Below are 18,613 nucleotides of genomic sequence, written 5' to 3'. Positions count from 1 at the left end.
GTTTCGAGAGGATAGAAAATTGACTCAGGAAGTGAGTGACTAGAGCTTGGACTAGGCTCAGTGGGTGGAATTTAAGAAACAAAACAAATGAACATAGGAGGGAAAAGAGAGAGAGAGAGAAAGAGAGAGAGAGAGAAGCAAACCAAGAAATAAACTCAACTATAGAGAACAAACTGAGGGTTACCATAGGGGAGGGGGGCAGGGGTAAGGTTCAAGTTGTGATGAGCACCGGGTGTTGTATGTAGGTGTCAGATCACTAAATTCTACCCCTGAAGCTGGAATTCTCCTATGTGTGAACTAACTGGAATATCAATAAAAACCTGGAGGAATGAAAAGAACCATAGGAGTGGAGAAGTGTGTTTTGCTCACCTTCTGTGGCCCCCTCTAGTTAGTTTTGACATCTTCTAGCTCACTTGGGCAAGGACAGCTACGTGTTTCATCCCTCCAGCCATCAGAAGGCCCACTCCCCTTCGTGCATCCCCGACCTGTCCAGGCCTTGGCCAGTCTTCGCTCTGGGCCACCCTGCCCACCTCTTTCTGATAGGCTGGTGCAGAGAAACAGCAGCACCGGCACACACTGGTGGTGGAGACAAGGGAGCCTGTGTCACAGCGCCTCTGCTAGGCCCTAGGTTGACCTCCTTGTCCCCGCTGGCTTCTCCTCTGACAGGAATGTGTCCTGTCCTCCCCATCCTGGGCCTTCACCATGCATTGTGCAGCCATGGGACTGGTACCCGGGGCCCCCAGATGGTCATCCCAGCATCCACAAGCCCACATTCCCTGAACCCTGACTGAACCCCTGAAGCACAAAACCATAGTCCTTAACGTTTATTTGTAGGATGGGGTTTACAAATGAAAGTTCAGGAAAACTAATTTATTTTATTTATTTTTTTTTGCCAACGCAGACCAAGGAAATGAATTTTCCTTTCTTGTTTGCTCTTTTTTTTTTTTTCCCCCAGCCTTTTGAAAATAGATGTGATGGAGTTTCACATAAGCCTCATGGCTCATCTTCTTAGAGAAAGACTAGCAAAGTAGATAGAGTTTGAAGACTGGAGCTCTGTCGTTATTGTTTGCCTCACCTCCATCCCATATCACTCAGGAATAAGGTACCTTTTTTTTTTTTTCTTTCCAATGCTACCCACCAACGGACAGAATAAAATTATGGAACTACGAGCTCTATTTTTTTGAGCAAAATGTTTAAATGCTGGAGGACTTTAAAGAGAGTCATCACATGGGGAACAGGTACAGAGGGCAGAGTTGAGGGAAGACTGAGAATCTGGTCCTGAGAGGTGGAGAAAGAGCTACGGGAACCATGTCACCTCAAAGGAATGTTCTAGTGTTCCAATAGGGATTCTTAAAGAGAGGAGAGGATAAAAGAAGAGAGTGGAAATTCTAGGATGGAGCAGGGTAGAGTGACAAATATACATGTTAACGACCATATGCAATATTAGATTATCATTTTATAGCTGGAAAAATTATGGCTATTCTCCTTATGTAAACTGCAGAATGCGGAGCTCAGGGAAATCTTGACCGATGATGCATAATTCAAATAAAGGCCAAGAAACACCGCTTTAGAGGATCTATGTACTTAGCTAATTGAACGAATATATAAATAAATCATTTGATTAAAAGTTGCCATTGAGTATATCTTCCTGCTCAGCACAAGAGAAGTTATAAATTGCTCAGCAGTGTCCTTGTGATAAATTATGGTTTTTCTGTAAGAGAAGGAACAGAGAAAAAAGAAAAGGCATAAGTCTTTAAAATCCTTTTATCCTAAACTAGTGCCCATGCTGCTCGCACTTAGCATGATGAATAATCTTTGATTATATGAATAAAGTCTAGTGAACAGGAAAGAAAGGCAATTGTGCCATGAATGCTTGGAACATGTCTTGTTGAAGAGCCTGGTGTTCAATTACGGCCGGATCCATTGAAATAATTTCTTGCAATTAGCAACAAATCTGAAAGTTCAGTTCTCTTTTTATCCCTCAAGACCAGAGGTGCAGTAGAGCACAGGATTAAGACTTATGCTTAGTACTCGATGCGAGCCAGCCGGAACTTGAATTCTGGTTCCACTGCTTGCCTGCTCTGGGATCCTGGTGAAGTAACTTCAGCTCCCGTCACTTTCTACTATGTCCCATGCAGAGAAATGGCAGCAACATTACAAGCTGGCTCATGAAGATAAACTGAAAAAATGCAAGCAAAATAGTTACTATATTGTCTAAACAAATTGCCCTCTCAATAAATTTTAACTGTAATCATCTGCTTTCTTCTTCCTTCACGTGTATCTTGGCATAAATGAGATATTCCAGTAACACGTGGCTCAGTTTTTGTCTCTTCTGTAAGAGGAGCATTATCCTATGACGAGCACCCCATTTAGAATATCTAGGATTTGAATCCTCTTTTCGTCCAAAATTTACTAGATGTATGAGAATCGGAGTGTCATATAACCTGAGTCTTGGTTTTCTCATTTGTATTGGAGTCTTTTGAGAATTAAATGTCATGTGAACCACTGGCAAATACCAAAAGAATGCCCTCTGCTTTTAATTAGTCTTCTGCCCCTAAATATTATTGTTGTCATAATATTAATGATTGCTGCAAAGATTTAATATTTGAAAAGGAACTCAACAAAGTTCCAAGGCTGTCAACCTTTTCCCCATTTGGTATTTGGTGATTTCATAGGGCAAGACGTAAGTACGTACATCGCACTTAAATCCTCTTCATGAGATTTGAATTAGAATCTTTCTATTAAAAAACAAATGTTTTATGTAAATCATGTTACATATGGGATAGGAGATGAAATTATACTTCTCTGCTAAGACTTACAGTGATTTTTTTTTTTTTTTGAGGCTTAGCATAAGGTTCTAAAATTTTAGTAAAATCTACATACTTCCAATTAAGGGGGGGAGACTGACAATCAAAAAATGTCAAGACCTTCTAAGGAAAGGCATCCTCCTTTTCTATCTTCACAAGAATAGCCCTAAATTTCTGGGTTTCTTTTTTTGATTTCCAGATATGATTTCTTTTGAAGAATAAATTTTACGCATAAAGATAGAAGTTTGAAAAACAGCAAATATGGAGCTAAGACATATTTATATATCTGTACACCTTTTAATCTTATTTTCTTCCTTGAGCTCCATTGTCTGTTATCACTTCTGTTATTGTTAGATGTCCTTCTCTATCAGAGCTTTTCCTTCCACTTTGCTTCAGTTTGCAAATTCTGGAATGCTATGAGGCAGGAAAACCACATACATACCTACCGATTAAAATTCAAATATCTGAGCAAGTTCCTAAAGAAAACAAGGCAAAGACTTAGAAGATTTTTTAAATACTCAGAGGGATACTCACAAAAAATTTACCAAATGATTATAATGGTGATAAATTCTTTTTTTGTAATTATGTAATTATTTCCTGCTAAACATTAAACTCAGTGAGAACAGATACTGTTCTCCATATGCCATGTTGTGTTTGTTTTTTTAAATTGTAGATCTGGTGTTTCATACATAAAAACATAGCTCCTTTTGTTAGACTGGATTCCACAATGTTGAGATCATTTGAAAAAGCCAGTAAGAGCTATTCATGTATTTCTGTGAATTTAAAAATATTAAGACATATATCCATGTAAATTATCCCAATGATGTGTCTATCGCTTATAAATATTTTTAAAGTCACTCACTTGTGATCATACGAGTGTGGAATTGACATGAAGAATAGGCAAACACTCTCTAGATAACCCTACAGACTGAGCAAGTGATTAAATTTGGATACGTCATTAGGATGATTTTTGAGGTATGATAATAAAGATGCTGATTTTTCTAAGTTTTCAGCTTTTGACTCGACCTTAACCCAGATAATCCTAAGCAAAAAAGTGTTGGACTTTCGAAGGTGGGTTACTTGGATATATGCAAAATCAATTTGGACATTGAAAGAAGTGAATTTGTTTTTTTTAAGAATCTGACTACTGTGTAAATTTCCAGCTGCATTCTGAAATTGTTTGCTCTCTGAAGATTTAGGCCCCAGTTGCCACAATAAGATAGTTTAGATTGCCTTCATTCCGAATATGGAAAATAGCTCCTTCAACAGTATACCCAAGATATAATCAGGAAAGATATGAAAATTTCTTGTCTTTTTATTAAAATTAGATACTTTGTTTGGCAAGGGCTAAATTACTTATACATATTAAACTGATATTACCAATATGAGAGCAGCAAGATAATGCCCAACAGGTACTAAGCTATACAAGCTGTACTATTTATTATGCTCTTAGACACTGTAAAAGTATCTTCCTATGAAACTCCCTTCGACTTGTTTAGGTGCTTACTGAGATGAAAGACAGACCAATACTGTCTAGGCCCAGACTATTTTGTCATAATGTAGGGCTATCGGGTTTACTAAATAAAAATATAAGAAACCCATTTAAATTAGAATTTGAGATAAACAATGAATAATTATTTATAATAAATAATTTGTGTATGAGATAGAAATATAAATAACTTTGTAATATGCAACATTTGGGGTATATTTATGCTAAACAGTTATTCTCTGTTTATCTCAAATTCAAATTTAACTGGGCACACTGTATTTTATCTGCCAATCATATATTTTTTAACTTTACGAGGTATAATTTGTATACCTTGTATACCTGTTCACCTACTTTTGGTGTATGTTTTGATGGGTTTTGGGATACTCTCAGAGTTTTAAAATCTTTGCCACAATCGATTTTGGAATATTTTTATCACCATAAAACATAACTCTGTATTCATTGATAGTTACTCCCCATTTCTACTAGCCCTATTCCATCCCCTGACCCAAGGCTTCCTCTAATTTACATTCCACATATGGATTTGCCCAGACTGGATATATCATATAAGTGGAATAATAAAATATGTTGTGTTTCATAACTGGCTCCTTTCAGTTAACACAGTGTTCTTGAAATTCCTTCATCCTCTGGCTTGTGTCCCGTGTAGCATGTATCAGTATGTCAATACATTGTTGTACTTTATTGCTGGCAATATTCCATTGTAGGGATATATCATATTCTGTTTATTCATTGATTAGCTTAGGGACATTTGGGCTTTTCCCACATTTTGGCTATAATGAATAATTCCACCACGAACAATTGTGTACACATTTACGTGACAGTAGAATTGCTAAGTCATATAACTCCACGTTTAACTTTTTGAGGGACTGAACTCTCTGGAGATCTTGAGGGTATCTGTTGCTCCAGTGTTCTGCTTCTTCTGAGTTCTTGATCCTTGCTCACTCTTGCCGACTGCAATTCTCATTTATTTCCCTTGCAAGTAAAAACTTTCACTCTTGTATCAAAAAAAGAAAAGCAAAACTAAACAAACATAATGTCATAAAGTTCTGTGTAGCAAGACTTTATCAATATCTGAGTGAACAGAAGAGGAACTACATGGTCATAAGTCATAGTCAACAACTTAAAGCTGAATTATTAGCTAAGCCTGTTTTGAAGTTTCTCAGCCTTTTTCCCCTGTAGAGACTTGGCCTATGGCCATTTTAATTAGATTCACTTTTACCTGTTTGACTTCTGCTCCTCTTTTCTCCACCACAAATCTCTATCCATTTTTCTTTTTTTTTAATCCAAAGCAAGTAAACTATAATTCTGCCTCAACCCATGCCACCCAGGCTGTCATAACTAATACATCCATTAAAAAGAAGAATTTCTCTTCCTAAGACCTTTTCTGTGGTAAACTCAAAAAATAACTGTTCTCTTTCTAATAAATGGACACTTTCTTTGAGTGATAACTGTTTATGGCTTTCACATATGGTTCATTAGGTGAGTGAGAGGTTCAAAGAAAGTATCTTTTTCTTAAGTTAATTAAGTAATTAATTTTTGAGACAGAGCATGTGCAAGTGGGGAGAGGAACAGAGGGACAGGGAGAGAGAGAATCTCAAGCAGGTTTCATGCTCAGTAGAGAGCCCAATACGGGGCTGGATCTCAAGACTCTGAGATCATGACCTGAGCTGAAATCAAGTGTTGGATGCTTAACTAACTGAGCCACCTAGGTGCCCTGAGGTTCAAAATATCTTGATGGTCTAAATATAGAATGACAATAACAGAGATAAAGAAGTCATGGTCCTTACCTTCAAACAACCCACATTGTTAAGAAGGAAATAATTACATATCTCATTCTCTATTAATAACAGAAAGTAAAATGATGAATAATGTATTAGAGATGTAACGAGGAAAACTCATGAAAGCCTAGAGACTTCTGAACAAGCGTTTTTGTAGTCATTATCTGGCCACACTTGAAACTCTGATTTTGCTCCAATATTCAAATAAATACAAGTTTAAAACAATGACAAATACAACTTAAACATCTCTGAGGCCCAGAGCTGAAAAAACATACCTGCTCTGGGTTCCAGGGTTAGAGTAAACAAAGTTTACTTTGAACAAAGTTCAACACTCTTAGATGAAATGATGATGTGGATATGATGAAATGAAGTGATGAAATGAAGTGATGTGAAGTGAAGTGAAGTGATGAAATGAAGACGTGGATATGTGGTATGCTGCTTGAAATAAGCTGCTGGAGTGTGTACCTTAAATCCCCTGGGACTTACACTTCCAATATTTCTTCAATGGCTAAGGAAAACAGTAGTTTGAAAGCCAGGACATTGGCAATTTTCTCTCAGCTAAACCACTCGACTTTGTTTAAGGAGTTAAAAAGAAGAAAAGAAAATTCACTAATGATGAAAATATCATATGATAAATAGATTTCAAAACAGATATAGATATAGATAGATAGATGATATAGATATAGATATATAGATATAGATAAAGATATAGATATAGATATAGATATATAGATAGATATCTATCTATATTTAAAGCTGAAGGGTGGGAGAAAGAAGTTAAGAAAGCTAGCCAGTAAAATGCAATGCACACTTTCCCTTTCACCCAAGGTCTAATAACAGGGATTGAACAGACCCACCTTGAAACAACTAAAATACTGGAAAAAATACCTTGAGCAAGACATTCTAGGTACCAGATACCAGGCAATGAAGGACAGTGATCCCTGACAAATGGGAACTAAATGGAGTGAGTCCCAGGATTGCTCCAACCTATTACCTCAAAAATCTCTAGGGAACCCAGGCAGATTGCTGAATGATGAGACACAGCATGTAGTTCTAAGAAGCCAAAGAAGCTAGAATTCACAGATACAAGTACTAGGAAGGAAAAAGCTGCACAGAGTAGGAGCTTTTCTGGAGGTTTACTCAGGAGCATCTCCTGAGTATTCAACTGAGTCCTGATCAACTCTATTGGAGACCAGAGAACAAAGAACACAGAGAGATTGGAGGCTGATATATGAAAGCGCTCCCCATCTTTCCTATGACTCTACTTATATTACCTTGTTGCTCATTAGAACATTTCTTTATCTCTGAGATTCACCAGGTATTTCTTTATATTAGCATTGATTGCACTTATCATCTGATGACTCCTTTCAATGTGCAAAATGAAGCATTAATTCAAGTCCATATATATCCTAGGATATACACAGAAACTAAATATTGTTTGTGTTCCTTTTGCAACTATATTTTGAATTTTTGCTAACTATATTTCATGTCTTCATCCTTCTCTTATATCTCTTCATTTTTTTTGTCTCCTTCTTTTGCTTTCTGGATGATTTTCTCAGATCTCTTCTTCACACCACTGAGTCTACTCCTAATTGCTTCTGATGCTATTTTTACTTTTCCAATAATATACATTATTAGACTAAATGTTTTTAATTTGTCTTCTAGTTTCCTTTCTTCTTGGTTTATAATTTAATTGTGGTATGGTTAAAAAAAATTATTGGGAAGATAGACAATTTTTAGACCATTTTCTTTTTCCTTGGGAAAATCTGATGTGAATTTCCATTTGAGTTTTTGGATGCTACGTTTATGTTTTATACTTTGTTTCCCAGTTTTTTGGAAGTTTTAATGTTTTTTCTTCTGTTTTCACAATCTCAGTCACCAACTAATCCAATATTTCTATTCACAGAAGAAACACAGGTTTCTTCCTTCTCCATCTTCTGTCCATATGATCTATTTTCCACTCAGAACTGAAACTGGTAAAAATGGCTGTTATATGTGTGTTTAAAAGTTCTGTATTTCAGTAGCCTGACAAGAGTGAAGAAAACTCAGTCTTCAGATGTTTACAATCAAAGAATTTTAATCTCCAGAGTACTTGATTTACATCTTTCCTTATTTTGTTTGGCCAGTTTACAACAATGGAGACTAGGGGATACATCTATTAAATTGAAGAAATAAAATAAACTATCACTTTTTCCAGACTTCCAGTATAAAACCTTGCTCCTCCAAATCCAGAAGGATTTTCCTCTACGTTATACCAAGTCTGCTAATACCAAAGGGAGCCAAAGAGAAATAGTGATAAAAGACCATGGATTTGACTTTCCTTTAAGGTTATTTCAGGTTTCAAATTCTTTTGGTTTGAGGCAAGGAAAAAGGCTTCATTCATGGTGGCTTACATCTCACACACAATTTGCTCCCAAATTGTGACTCTACATTTTGCTCCGAAACCTGAAGAATAAATATGGAGTTTTCAAGAATCCACCCTCCCACTTCTCACTGTCCCGAATCAATTTCTGATGCCTTCCTTCAATTTAATCCCAGCTCTACTGGTAGCCATATTAAGAAACACATGGAATGTAGTTGGCATCATGCCCTACCTATTTTTTGTCTTTACAGTTTTTAGTCATTTCTGTTAATTTCTGGGAAAAGAACTTGTAAGCTTGTGTTTATACTACCATTTTTCTTCCCCACAGAGAATTCTACTTGATTTTCCAGGTAATAAATTTGAGATTCCTCATCTTTACCATCAAAACAACTCCATAAAGCAGAGTGGTCATCGCCATGATTTAATGCAGTTTGAAGAGCCTTTCCATTTTAAATAAGTTACAATCTGAATTGAGTTTGTGATTTTGAAGAGCAATAACAGAAATATTTTATGTAAAATAGTATACTTAACTTTTGTTGTCAGGCAACACAATTCTGTCAGTATTGACTTTCATTACATAGTGATTCTCAACACTGGAGAGGTCAGCGTGATGGCTGTAAAATTTAAAAGAACAATAATAGAGGCTCTGGCAGTGGGGAAAGAAATGTTCCTCCACTTGAGATTCACTGAACAAAAATATATCTTTATTCAGTATTATTCACATCACCCTTGGCATACTGAGTTCAGTTATGAATATGAATATCACACTACAAAAGAGATATCCAGATGAAAAGATAATGTCAGAAATTAGAAACCACATGGTTGAGGTAACTGGAATTATCTTAGAGAAGGCAATCTTTAAGGATATACTGTATATTTGTGAAGATAGCTTAAGGCCATCCCATTGGACTTGGATTGGATAGTTGGCAGTTAGAGGGTTAGTGAGCTTGTTGGAAAACCTTGTGTGTTTATCTTAATACAAAATAAAAATGCTTCTGGGGCCAGACGTTCCTGGAAATGTATAATACAGGTTTGGAACACTGAGAGTGACAATGAGAACTCAAGTACTGGGTTACAATCGTCCAAACTTAAGTGTCTAAAATTCTGTAGCATGAAATGAGCCACAAGGTATTAATTGGGGATAATTAATTGGCAAGTTGAAGAAGGAAATAATAGATTAGAATAGAATTTAAGTAGACTGCGTTTTAGAATGTCTTCATCGAATAATAAAGGAGTCTAATTTTAGTATCCAAACAATAGAAACTGGGAAATTGTAAAGAGTACTCACTGAAGACTTTTAGGAATTATTTAAATAAACACTACATTAAAATAATGAACTTGCAGACAGACAGATGACAGCTTAGAAGAAATGTCAACTTTTCTGAATTGAAGGATTCATTCACCCTTGGATTGTATGAGAAAGATGCAGGTATACACTGTATAGCTTTGTTAAAGAAAAGCTTTTAGAGAGATTTAAAAGAGTGGTGATAAGGTGAAAAATACTTTAGGCATAAGAGAAAACGTATCAATGAGAATGACAGAAAAAACAAAATATATAAAAATACCATCAAATAAGAGAAAGAGCAGCAGGAACTCAGTAGAATCTCATTTGCTCATATGACACATTCTATTACTATTGCCTCGAAGCACCAAGAGGGAGAATTTTCTATCTTTGAAGAAAACTACATTCTCTTTAGGGGGACTCTGGAAATATCCAGAGTGCACAGAATAGTAGCCATAACATATTACGTATGATGGAATATGGTGGCACAGTTTAATGATTTTATCACTAGGTATTTTTATCACTTAATGAGACAACTTGTTCACCTAATGTCTTAAAGCAGCATAGAAGCTGGGGAGGTAGAAGGGTAGATGTATTTTTAAAATTTGACTAGGGATGAATTGTGTATTCTCATTTCTGGGTGAAAGTGCAGGGATCTGTTTTCTGCTCTGCCAAAACCAGTTGCTTAGGAGATAAAAATACATCGACAAACTAGTCTATCCTCAAGGACCTCATGGTTTTCCAAACAAAGGAATGCATGTAGCTACACAAATATAAATAAAAAGAAAGTATCAAAGAAAAGAAAATCATATGGGACAGATCACTCAAGGAAATGTTGAGAAGAATTATGCAATCTTCATTATGGAGATTTTTTTTTAAGATTTCATTTATGTATTCATGAGAGACACAGAGAGAAGCAGAGACACAAGCAGAGGGAGAAGCAGGCTCCCTGCAGGGACCCAATGTGGGACTCGATCCCAGGACCGCGGGATCACGCCCAGGGCCAAAGGCAGTTGCTCAACCACTGAGTCACCCAGGGGTCTCAAGGAAGAGAATTTTCTGAAGTAAGCTTTGATGAGTCCTTGACAGATGTGGTGAGACAAGAGAGCAGAGTATTTCAAGCAGAGAAAAAAAATTGAATTTAAGATACATGGATAAGCAAATCCAAACTGGATGAGAGACACTAAGTAAATTATGTTGCTAGAATTGAAAGTTCAATGCTTTCAGAATTATCATAATCAATGCTATTTTGAAATATTTCTATTCACAGATATTTTTATGGTATCAAGTGTAAACATCTACACTGCAAAATCTATTTTCTCTGTGGAAAAAAATGGTAAATTTTATCATTATCCTATTTTATTGTCAATTAATATTGTTTGCATCAAATAACATTTAAATGGAAAAATCCCAGTGTTATATAAAAAGATTCTACTCTTAAAATACTGTGCACACACACATTTTATCATACCAAGTACAAGAACTTAAAAAAAGAGTCCTCAAACATAAAGACTACAAAAAGTTTCTGAATGAATTTAATGATACTTAACAAGATAGTATAACACAGTATGTGAGTCAGAGGAAAACAAATACTATATGATTTCATTCATATGTAAAATTTTTAAAAAACGAAATGAATGAACAGAGGGATAAAAAGGACAAAATGCTAGACTCATAAATACAGAGAACCAGAGAGGTGGGTAGGGGCATGGGTGACATAAAGGGAATTAAGAATATACTTATTGTGGCAAGTTCCGAGTCATGTATAGAATTGCTGAACCATTGTACTGTACACCTGAAAATAACACTGTATGTTAATTATACTTCAATTTAAATAAATAAATTAACTAATCAAACAGTTTTTTAAGGTATGTAAATTATTCAACATTGACTTCACTTTTTCATGAATTTATGAATAAAAATATTAATATTTATGAATAAAGAAAGTGAAGTACTGACTATGAATAAAGGCAGCACACTCAATAATTAAATACTTTTTATTTCTTTCTCATAAAGACCTGAGTACATAATTCCCCTTTTCAAAGAAGCAATTTGCGGATCAATATTTCTCATAAAACAAGACAAAACAGACATCAATGTAGGCTATTTTTTTAAAAACCCACTTTGGGAGGGTGCCTGGTGGTGCAGGTGGTTAAGTATCTACTCTTGGTTTCAGCTCAGATCATGATCTCAGGGTCCTGAGATTGAGTCTCAAGTCATGCCCTGCACTCCACACAGAGTCTGCTTGGGATTCTCTCTCCCTCTGCCCCTCCCCACTGCACTTGTTCTCTCTCTCTCTTAATAAATAAATCTTAAAAACTAAAAACCCACTTAGGAACCAATTACAGTGAATTAAACCAAATTATGTCTTTTGTAAAAAAAAAAAAAAAAGTATTTCTCTTCACCGATGCTTTTGAATTATTTTGAAAAAATATTAAACTTCAAGAAACCTGTGTAAAAGGGATAGTGAGCTTTGGATATAACTAATGAGGAAAATAATAGCACATTACATTGCGCTCACATGCTGCCAATTTTAGTTTGTAATTATATTGAATTAAATGTAGTGAGCAAATGTACCAAAAATAAATCACTAGAGTAGAGAATTAACCAACTGGCTTCTCCCAAGAATAAAAAGCAACTCAGTGGAAGAGGTTTGAGTATTTTTTCTTTATGTAAGTTCTTAACCAAATGCAGCAAATTTGAATACTTGATAAGAACAGATTGCAACACATTTTACAATTGGGCTATGTCAATAAAGCAAATGTAACTAACTTGCTAATCAAACTAAAGTCAACTTTACTGTATTCTAGAACTCATATTAAGCATTGGAGATGCAGAGATGAAATCAAGTTTTTGGTTGGAGCTCTAAGGGATAGTTTTTCTTATTGCATCGATAGTTACTGGCATACATGGGATTATTATAAAAACGTGCTATTGAGTATCTTGAGGCAGGAACTGTGCTGGGCAATATAATTAAAAAAAAAAAGAAAAAGAAAGAAAAAGAAAGAAAGAAAGAAAGAAAGAAAGAAAGAAAGAAAGAAAGAAAGAAAGAAAGAAAGAAAGAAAGAAAGAAAGAAGAAAGAAAGAAAGAAAGAAAGAAAGAAAGAAAAAAAAGAAGAAGAAAGAAAGAAGAAAGAAAGAAAGAAAGAAAAGAAAGAAAGAAAGAAAGAAAGAAAGAAAGAAAGAAAGAAAGAAAGAAAGGGAGAGAGAAAGAAAATGAAAGGGAAAGGGAAAGGGAAAGGGAAAGGGAAAGGGAAAGGGAAGGAGGAAGGAAGGAAAGCAAGGAAGGAAGGAAGGAAGGAAGGAAGGAAGGAAGGAAGGAAGGAAACAACTTTTAAAAAGAAAGAAAAAAGTAGAAGATAGACCTTATCTTTCCAAAGTTCACGATCTATGAGTGCAGGATTTATAACTGTAAGTGTTTTGGAGACTAGAATGTGTAACACTCTGGCTTTTTCCAGGACCCAGTTGAATCTAGAGCAGCCTCACTGGTATGTAAGTAAATCATAGCTGGAATTCCTACCTTCACGTGGTTCTCCACAAAGTGCCTGTTACAAAAGGGGGCTCCTATATTGGCTATATTCAAAAGAACCAAAAAAAATTAACATTCTAAAATAGTTCCACTCATAAAAGAGTTTCTATAAGTATATCCTGTTTTAGAGTTATAAAGCCAATGAACTCTTTTTGGGCACTTTGACCACCCCTTCTCTATAGTTCCTTTTTCCTATTGTATTGAAACTGTATGCTATGCCAGGCTCCACTACTAGAATGAAATCTCTGAAAAAGCTTTTTTGATCTTCAGTCTCTAGCACAGATACCATTGGTGTCTAACAACTACTTAATGAGTACAGGAGGAAACGCATGAGTGAAGGAATTACTTCATCTAGCTTAGCACATGGTAAGATCTCTTTTGCCTCTTCAAATATACTCCAAAAAGAAAGAGCTTATAAATCCACTGGGTCTGCACAATGCAGACTGATGGAAAGAATGTGCTGTTGGTTTAGTAGTTCCAGGAATTATCATGCGGGGACCACAGAGCCAGAAGGTGAACGGAGATTGTGATGTCTTTGGGCAAATGGGGTGAATGGAGATTGTGATGTCTTTGGGCAAACGGGGATCACTCCCCATTCCACAAACTGCCATAAAGTACATACTCAATAAACAGGAGCTCTTCTTCTTGATAGTCATAATATAAAACAAATATAGATATTTATAAAATATTTATAAAATAAATAGAAAATATAATAGAAAAATATAGGGAAAGGGGCAATTACATCTGCCTGATCGTATCTGGATAGGCCCCAAGGAGAAAGTACATTCAAATCTCCTAGTAAAAGGGCTACATAGGAATTCCTCTGGAAAGCAAGAAGTCCAGATATTCCAACCCGAAGAAACTTGATGGGCAAAGATATGGACACAGCTTTATCTCCTTCATCCCCACCTGTTTGGTGGACATAGCAGACATAGTATGTACCCACCTACTATTTCATGTACTCCTCCCACTTTGCCTTGTAATTAGATTGGGTAAATGATATTGGGTGCTAATCAATGAATCAGGCAAAGGCTATAGATATAAGCTCCTCGCACTTCTGCCCCTTGAAAGCATCCTGGGTGAAACCCCTGCTCCTTCTTCCCCTGCCAGGTTGTTCTAAAAGTCTATATGCTGAGACAGCTGAATCACAAGTTTGATGGAGCCTGTGTCCCTGTGTCTTAGGATACCCCTCACTGGCATGCATTAGGCCCTGTGTGAACAATTAAAAACATTTTTGCATGTGTGGGCTAAGCCACTGAGATCTCACTGTGTTGCAACAGCTATTATTACTTGTCCTGACTAATGAAAATAGCCCCTCTATACCCCCTCATCTTTACCCTCAATACTGAACATCTAACTTTCCCATTCAACAGCTGCAGAGAGTTGAACAAAATTATTTCCAATTTAAGAGTGATTATAACCCAGTAAACCACAGGGTAAGATGGAACTAAATGGGCACCGAAATCAATACCTTCATTCTGACCTTTTCACTGGTGGGAAATAATTCAGTCCTTCAATGGCCATCATCAGAGGATTTTTACATCCAGTAATTCATTAACTTCTAAGTATTAATTGTAAGGTTTTCGATAACACAGATGGATTATGAATAGAAAATAGGCACAATGCACAATATATTCAAAAATAATTAAATTGTTATGACTTTTCAGGGCAGTGAAGCTATTAAAATATAATTTTTTAAAAAATGAGAATGGAACGAGAATGTGATTTCACAGGCATAATTTGAAATAGTACAAGTATTTACTCACCATGTGCAATTACTTGTAAATACAAATTAGAGGGAGATGTGGCACAGCTAAAGTACAGTAAAATTAGATTTATGAAGCCTTTCTTTATGTGCAAACAAAAAAATAAAAGTGTCTAATCATTTTGTTCATTACGATTTTTATAAACCTATGCTAACCAGGGGAATGTGATATACCATGAATAATTCATAAGGCAGGGCCAAATAAAAATAAAAGTTTGTGCTAATAATTCTTCAGAAGGAGATTACACAATTGGATGGGACAGAGTCCAGCCAGGAAAACAAACTATCATTTATACAGAGATAATTTAATACTGGTACCAGATACGCAGAGCAGAGCGCGGGTGATGGTGAATCTGAGAATAAATCAGCAAATGACCAGCACGTCTTTTCATGAGTTGTTGAAGGCAGTGGAATCCAGTTTTGCTGACTACTGATCATATCTGGATGTATAGCTTTTCTGAAAACTTTCACCAATTCTGAATGATATATTATCTTGATATCTTTTGTATGCACCAGCTATGAACCGAAGAATGAAGTCATTGCTGATGTCACCAACTGGCAAGCATCAGAGCTGAAATTCGAACTGACTCCTTGCAGAGAGTGACATCTACCACTCGCTGTGCCAATAGGCTGGGGCAATGGGGCTAGATCAAATGTGGACAGTCTTCCTAACTCTGAGTTTCCCTGATTATAATATGAACAATTACTTTCATAAAATAACCAATTATTAGCACCCAGGCTATTCAATACTATATCCTTATGAACACAATCCCAGGTGTCATGCTATATCCTTATGAACACAAAGAGTGTAACTGAAATGAGGTCTAGCTGTGCATGGTGGAGCACATTCTACAAACTGAGGAGGCAACTTGCTTAAGTGATTTTATTTGTTTTATAGCCAAGTCTGTGTTGTCAGTTTCATAAATGACAAAGTGTTGTATTTTCTCAGCTGACTTTTTCCGGTTTTATATTCTGCTTGTCTCTGTTCCCAACTCAAAATTACACATATCTTCTATAAGGATATCTGGAGATGGGTTATATTAATTGTCTGAAATGAAGTCTTTTGTTTAGGGATTTTGTAAGAAAGATTCTTTGCTCAGCATTCTGATGAGATATTTGTCAAAGAGATCAATGGATCTGGAAACCATGGCTTATCCGCAAGACATCTGGTTAGTTCTAGGTTTCAATAACGTGCTAAATCCACAGAAATTCTAAGGGCCTCTCTAACGAGTAAACATGGATTTTAGTGAAATTTGACATATTTGGACTATTAGTGAAAAATCTCTTCCTTCCAGAAAAATTCTGCTATGACAGAGTGTATAGAACTGCTCTTTCTTTTGAGCTACCCAGTGGGATTTTTTTTTTCCTGCACAAGAAGAAAGCCAGCTTGACAGTATAACATCTCTCTGATTCTAAGCCCCTTTTGCTTTCTTCAGTTGCTACCCCCATTACTTGACTTGAGCTCTCAGGCACCGGATTCCATGTGTACATAAGTAATGGGGGTATAATGGAACCAGTGATTCTGGAAGGAACCAGCTTGCTCATTGTGGAAATAAAATATGGGCTAACAACACCTAAATTTAGTCAAATGCAATCACTGGCTACTTAGGGATATGCTTTACAACATCTACTTGTGGATGTTCTTTTAACTTTAAGCATTTTGATCAAACAAGTTCTAATTTAATATAATATTAGAAAAAATAAATTGTGTTCTTGTCTTTTCTATGTGAATTCTTCTATTGGCCTGTTAATCTTTAACCTAAATTGCTATTGAATCTTACTGAAACATCTCTGTTGTTGAGTTTTCTTCTTTCATTTTTATTGTCCTTTTTTTTTACTCCTCCCTAATCTCTTTATCTCTGTTATAATTAGTTTTATATATTGTTTTCAAAGAGTTTTCTTTAGTGAATACAATATAAAACATATCCTGTATTAGTTCACAGTGCATACTTCCATTTTTCCACTATGGGTGATCTTTAGTGTAAGTAGACATATCTTAAATTTCTGTGTTTTGGGGTTTCTTATGGGGGAAGCACCTGCAAAAAAAAGGCATTTCCTTCTATTATATTTACCTTTACATATCTCACTAAGATTAGTAAAAATTTTGAAGCAGAGATATTAAAACGTTTGTGAAAGATACAAAGCTACACCCAAGAACTGCCACTCACAACCTTTCAAAATGAATAACTTCTATTTTAACAAGCAAATCTGAGACCTGTGATTCAAAAGTGGTGTGGCTCTTCTATTCATTTTTAAAATGGCTACTTTGATAATCATAGATGCCAATTTTCTCAAATGTACTAAAAAATGTCATATAAGCCTCTTTCAGCCAAGATACGTACACACATTCCCTCCAACAACCACCAGCGGGCTTTCTCAGAAATCTGGTAGAAGGATGCTATTATCTCCTGCCTTTACACCCAATTCCATTTGGGTAGAATAACGTGTCAAGATTACAGTTTTGGATCCCAAAGGCACAGAACATTACATATTAGGTCATTTATAAGTCTGACCTTTTAATAAAGTATGTTTCAATGTAACTATGAAATAAAGGGCTTAAATTACATTTCTCACCACCCTTTAATTGCTAAGTAATCTTTGAGTAAATGGTGCTCCTGGGACACACACATATACATGAGTTTAACTTATTTTCCATGGCCCCCATCCACTGAGAATAAGAAAAATACTCTTTGAATTTTTCAGCACTCGCTGTTTTCATGAACTATTCATGCAGTGTTGTAGAAACTAGTTTAATTAACAGGAAAGAGCAGCAACAACTATTAGTTCTGTTGCTTGCTTATGATGACTGAAAAAGTTCCATAGCCATCAGATTTCTTCCCTGAGTCTGAGAAACGCTTGTGAGTGCACAGCCAACACATTTAGGGGAACTATTCACAAAGACTTGCACTGAAATATAAGGTTTATGAGCCTCGTCTGGAGTAAATGAAGTAGTTACTACTGGCAGTTAAACTATTATAAGCTCAAGGAGAATTTGATTATGGTTGAGGTAAGAAGTGAAAAGTCTAAATTAGAGAAAGAGGGCTGAGTATAAAACCTAGAGGAGAAATAAGAGAATTTAAACAGTAGGAAAAGCCAAGAAGTTCCTAGTTGAGAAGCTGAAGGACCGACTGGGGTGGAATAGATGTTGGAATATGGCCTGAAGCTGTAGGACATATGTATGTGGGTTTGTGGTATGAGTGAGTCTGCACATCTGCTGAGTTCAGGATCAAGGGAGATGGTCACTTACAATCACTACAGAGCTCAAACATTCTTCCATGGACTGACTCTGACATGCCCCGTTAGGTGTCTTCTGTCTGAGCTGCTGCCATATGTTTGATCATTGTATAGGAAACTGATGATGCTTGGGAGAAAGGAATATTCTATGAGGAGAATGTTCTATTGTTATCACTCAGTTCTGGACACCTCATTTATCCAGATGAAATCCCTACACCATTATCCAGCTGCAGGACATGCTCTGAGAAACCTTATTTAAAAAATGGAAATTTGAAAAATACAAATGATACTGTGTACTACAAGGAAAAGAGCTCCATGTAGGGACTGGTATATAAAAGTTTGTAAAAGT

The 18,613-nt window shown here is 35.9% G+C and overlaps 1 long non-coding RNA gene across 1 annotated transcript; it reads right to left on the bottom strand.

Annotated features, from left to right (window-relative positions):
- Positions 1-897: 897 nt before the first annotated feature.
- Positions 898-18,391, bottom strand: LOC118351863 (uncharacterized). The gene is made up of 4 exons (XR_004808022.2): positions 18,278-18,391; positions 8,986-9,068; positions 3,254-3,283; positions 898-2,179 (listed from the first exon to the last, which is right to left on the bottom strand). It is a non-coding gene; the product is annotated as an uncharacterized LOC118351863 (long non-coding RNA).
- Between the last annotated feature and the right edge of the window lie 222 nt (positions 18,392-18,613).

The sequence above is a fragment of the Canis lupus genome, chromosome 21 (assembly GCF_003254725.2).
Source record: "Canis lupus dingo isolate Sandy chromosome 21, ASM325472v2, whole genome shotgun sequence".
Classification (NCBI taxonomy): Eukaryota; Metazoa; Chordata; class Mammalia; order Carnivora; family Canidae; genus Canis; species Canis lupus.
This window is presented reverse-complemented; position numbering and strand designations above follow the sequence as displayed.